This window comes from Polypterus senegalus, chromosome 3, assembly GCF_016835505.1.
Source record: "Polypterus senegalus isolate Bchr_013 chromosome 3, ASM1683550v1, whole genome shotgun sequence".
Taxonomy (NCBI): Eukaryota; Metazoa; Chordata; class Cladistia; order Polypteriformes; family Polypteridae; genus Polypterus; species Polypterus senegalus.
In genome coordinates this window covers 282,794,887-282,800,736 of record NC_053156.1, presented here as the reverse complement: position 1 = coordinate 282,800,736, position 5,850 = coordinate 282,794,887, and positions in this window count along the sequence as shown.

Genomic DNA, 5,850 nt, shown 5'->3' with positions numbered 1-5,850 from the left:
CAAGGCATATTTCAGATACCAAAAGTGATTTAAAACAACAAGTTTTATTCAATGATTCAAAAAAAGATGCCAAAGTGTCTTAAAACAACAAATTTTATTGAAGCAAAATTCCAAACATAGCAAAATAAGATCTGGTCTTCACTTTGAGTTACAAATTGTTTGCTATACATTAAAATTGTTTAAACTATGACTAAAAGCAGGAGAAACAGCCGTAAAATAATCACACAAGCTTAATTGTATAAAGATTTGCAATTCACTTGAAAAGAAAAAAACACAAGAAAATGTATACATATAGGGGTACGCAAATGAAAATTCAAAACCTGGTCCAACAGTGAGTCGGTAATACACCTAAAATAAAAATGTTTAAGCCAGCAAATATACTTTATATATTTATATTTCACTAAATTATGCAAACCTATTTTCTGTTTGGAACAGAGCCGACCACATAAAGCTGGTCTTCACAGGCTGAATCAGTTTTGCATATCCATCAATGGGTCTCTCTCCTGCTCAAATTCAGCTATAACATCATCCACATCAATCTTGATAGCTTTACGAAAACAAGGGAGATTGTACATTTTAACAAAGCACGCACACAGGACACAAATCTATCTTTTCTAGCCCTTTTGAGCATAAATAAGCTATGTCTATATGCAATAATTGGTTATATTACAAAATGTGTCCATCTGGTATGCATTTTTTCTCTTGACATTCCATACATTTTTCCACTAAATGTTCAACAGAGCTAAACACATAAGCCCAAATGACTGAGCGACCAATATGGTCATAATGAATCTTTATTAGATATAATAAAAGGAGAAAACCTTCTATAGGTTGCATTACGTGTCACGCTGGGCAGGGACCTGGTTTTCCTTGTTCTAGCTGCCGAGTCTTGGTTCCTCTGACAACAGAAACAAAACACAAACAGTTAGCCGACAGAAAATATAACTCAAACAGATCTTGTTTAGCATGGATAATGCAATTTGCTTAGGTTTCTGTAAATTAATGTTGGTTTTAAAAAATAACAGTAATGGTGATTAGAGACAAGTTCAAAAGCTGCTGTCCGAATCTTGGACTTTGTTGCATGGTCTTTTGTATAAGCGAAAGTGTTTACTTCAGCAACAAACTGCTTCAGACAGTTTAGTATGAATTTTACTCGGTTTCACAATTCTTAAGCCACACAAGGCTTTAACCAAATAAAACACCGTGTGTATTAATCTTTAAATACTGATCTGTCGACAGATGCTGGAAACACAAGGGTGTATTTCCTCAGGATCACATTCTAGTAAAAGACAAGTGTGCCCATCCTGAGATTGAACCCAAACGGCATGCTAAACAAGACCCAGTTAATACATCTTACACAGGTGCAGAACACGTAAGCTACAACAGACTTTACATAATGCTTCATTAAAATCAATCCGGCTCTGTGACTGCGATGGCTGACAAGTGTTTGAGAAAATACACAGGTCTTGAGACTTCCGCCTTGAAGTTGAACAATCTTTCACACTGTGCTTAAATACGTCACTGGCCATCGTCACTCTATGGGGGAAAAAAAGAAAAGAAATGTCAAGCAAAAAAACGTGTTGGAATGGATGAGTGAACAATACACTTACAGTATGCACAAACAAGCACAGCTGAGGTTCAAGAGAAACAGAACAATTGTTTCAATGATCAATTACCAGTAGCAAGTAGATTTAGCAGAGATGTCTTATTACTCAAAATTCAATGATGGATATAAAATTTATCCTCACTTGTATCAATGTGCTCTCAAAATATGCTTGGGCTGTGTAAATAAAAGGCCAAGACAGTTTCTCTGGGTTTTAGTTTGATCTTTAGACAGAGTCGAGTTCCTAAAAAGCTACATACAGGCCAAGGCAAAAAAATTTATAACACATTGGTACAAAAACTTCTAAGACAGAACAATATTGTACATTTGTACATTTGTCACGAACAGCGATGTAAAGGCCAGCATAGTAAAACGGTTCAAAAGCACCTTAAAATCCAAAATGTGGAAATATTTTACATATGCCAATACTTTTCGGTATATAGATGTCCCGTCAGACGTTCTGCAGAGTTATAACCACAGTTTACACACCACGATTAAAACAAGACCTGTAGATGTGACTCCTGAAAATGCCCCGAGTGTTTGGAAAACAATCTATGGTAGGGCGGGCAAAGAAAATCTACTCCGTGCACCTTCCAAACCATACCCTTTATAAAGCAAATCATAAAGTAAACACCAAGGTGTCTTAAAACAATAACTTTATTGTATATTTCAAGGACACACACAGTTTGCATCCTTTACCTCATGATCTAACCCAACCCATCTGTTATAACAGGATACATAAAGGGAGAGAAAAAAGGATATCAAAGTATCTTAAAACAACAAGTTTATTGAAGCAAAATTCCAAACATAGCAATTAACACGTAGTCTTTGCTTTCAGAGTTACACACTGTGTGCTATACATTATATATATATATTTTTTACATGTATGAATAAAGCAGGAGAAACAGCAGGAAAATATTCACTGATACATACAGTATATGATGTGGGCATCATAAATGTTTATGTTGGTGTAATGCACTCCTAGACAATAATGTTTTGTACTGTATGTTGCAAACTTCATTGAAAAGATTCCTTGAGCATTCTGTTCATAAATTTGTCAAAAGAGACTTTGGGTAAATTACAGTATGAAACTGCTTAGGAAAATTATACAAACAAGCTTGTGTGAATGAGATCAGTAACCCATTTGAAAAGAAACAAAAACACAATTGTATACAAGTATGAGAACACAATCTAATTGCAAACCAGGTCCAAACCTATCAGTGAACCAATAATACCCCTAAATAAAAGTGTTTAATTCAGCACATGTTTAATATATTTGTATTTCACCAAATTATGCAAGCCTATTTTCTCTGTTTGGAACAGAGCCGACCACTAAAAGATGGTCCTCACAGGCTGAATCAGTTGTGCATAAGCATCAACGGGTATCTCTCCCTGCTCAAACACCGACAGAACATCATCCTGCACCTTTCTCTTGACAGATTTAAGAAAACAGGGGAGATTACACATTTTAGCATAGCACAGACACAGGACACAAGTCTAGCCTTTCTACCCCTTTGGAGCATAAATAAGCTAGGTCTATAAGCCCAAGAACGTTTTTAGACAGGCATAGATCCAAATTACCTGTTTAGATTTCTCTGGTTCATGTTCTACCGACTGGTTATCTTCTATAATGATGACACCGGTCTCTGCTTTAGCGGTATGTTTTGTTGTTGCAGAATCCATGTTTTGCTTCTTTCTAGTAAAAGAAAACAGATAATGGTGTGTCTCGGGATGGACCAGCAAGCTCCAATGCCACGAGGGACCAGCGAGAACGCTCGACTGGCCAAGCGACACAGGGACACGGGTAAGCTGGGATCGGCAAGATCCGATGCCGCGACGGACCAGCGAGGGCACTCGCCTGTCCAAGCGACACAGGGACTATGGTTAGCGTAGCCAGTTAAAACCTTGCAAAAGTGGTGGACTCAGCCAACCAACTTAAGCTCGGTCAAAGGAATTGTTAGCTGTAAAACAAGCGTTGGTGTCTCCTTTCTGACTTGGACAGCGGTGGACTCAGCCGACCTGCTAGGTCTCTGTCATAAGGAGATGGCTACCAGTGCTTGGTTTTAATCAAAGGAGAGACAGAAAATAAAAGGAGAGGAAAAAGAAAGAAAGAAAGAAAGAAAGAAAGAAAGAAAGAAAGAAAGAAAGAAAGAAAGAAAGAAAGAAAGAAAACACAGCACAACTTACCCAATTCTTATTACTGAGGAGCCCGGGCCTTTGGGTCCAAATATCTGTACTTAAATATGCTTTTGGGCGAGGCTTTTACAACGCTGGGGCCAATCAAAACGTTTTAAGAAAAGATTTTTTAAGATAACCCGCCAACATATTTTTAACCAATCAACAAACACATGCCGCATGTTAAGCTAGCCAATGGAATTACACCATGCTGGTTCGGGCGTGTGCTGAGTGCATCCAGCGCTTCCCAAATTCAGAACCGACAATCAGGATACACACCAGGCAGCTGTGATGTGAATGGTCTCATATGGCTAAAAGGCAATATGGCGCGACTGAATAAATGTGTGAACTGGTCTGTCAATGAAAACGGTGTTAGCATATGAATTTAACAGTAACAGACAAAATCTTTGTAATACTGCACATGCAATGGTGGCGCACTCTAACCCAGGAGATCTGGTTTTGCGATTGGGGACGAGAGCAAAAATAAGACGGATCTATCTATCTATCTATCTATCTATCTATCTATCTATATTATCATGATTAAAATATGAATGTGTGTTATTCTAACATAGCCCCATAAACAATTAGTAAAAACAAAAAATGGAATGCTTTTCTTGTCATTCTTAATAAACACAATTTAATTTATAATACGCCTAGAAGTTGGTAAGACACGCTAGGGCTAATGGTTTTGTAAATAAATAAAAATCCGGTAACGCTTTAATATTTATATATAAGTCATGAATGTGTGTACACGTTTAATTAGTCTTTTCATTCCTGGCATGATTAACTTGTACCTTTAAAAGAAGAAAATGCATTATTTTGGTGCATAGCACCCATTTATTAAGTAACTAGGATATGTTAAGGAAAAAGAAGCAGCGTTGCTACTCTCTGTATTGGCCCGTGGCGCATGTATAGAGCTGTCGCTTTCTAAATCAGCACATCGGGGTTCGCACCTGGACAGTACAATATGACATTGACTCTTAAAATGTGTATGTTATTATGACCTTACATTAGGCCTACGGTGTGTCATTCTTTTATAGACACATAAATGAAAAGGTAAAATGGAATTCTTTTGTCGTTATTCTTAATACGCGCAATTTAATTTATGATAGGCCTAGAAGTTGGTAAGTCACGCTGGGGCAGACGGTCTTGTAAATAAATAAATAAATAAAACCCGGTAACGCGTTAATATTTATGTATATATAGGTCATGATGGTGTGCACGTGTAATTTGACTTTTATCCCTGGCATGATTAACTTGTGCCTTAAAATAAGAATAAGAAGAAAAAATGAACCAGAGCAGCGCATGCGTGTGTTGTCCGGTGGCGCACCCGTAGAGCTGTCACTTTCTTAAGATAGGGGATCTGGGTTCGAGTCCGGGCAGACAACAAAAGTAAAACATTGACTTTTCAAATGTGTATATGATTATGCATTACTGTATGTTATTCTATTATAGCCAAGTAAACTAAGTGGTCAAATGGAATTCTAGCAGGAGTTTGAAATGAGTAATAGATTTTTACTCGCGAAGGCAGATAGGAAGAGCATGCCAAATTTTAGGGGCCATCACACTGAAAGTTCTGCCACCCATAGTTACAAACCTGTATTTAGCTACGGTGAGTAAATTAGCGTCACGATGATCTTAAATCCTCACCCAGGGTAATCCGAAACACGTTTCTAACGGTTCAAAATCCTTATAAATAATTTTTCTTTACAAAAAGTAACACTCGTCAGGGGGACACTGGAATCTGTTGCTGCTCTTTAAGATGAGGCGAGTGTAGAGGGCCTTGTTGGAACATTCTAGATGTACTCTATTACATAAAATGAAATGATAAAATTCATTGGAATATACGTTTCATCGTCTGTCTATAAGTGATAACGGTGGAACATTCCAGAGGTATTACATATAATAAATGATGCAATTTAATTGTAGCACCTGTTTTACAGTTATGTTTCACCATGTGTCCATAAACGATAACAGCTGATTACGTCATGTTTGGTGGTTATTGGTCTATTATATATAACATGGACGGAATTACACATTAAATATTTTATGCATTTTGCATTATGGAGCAT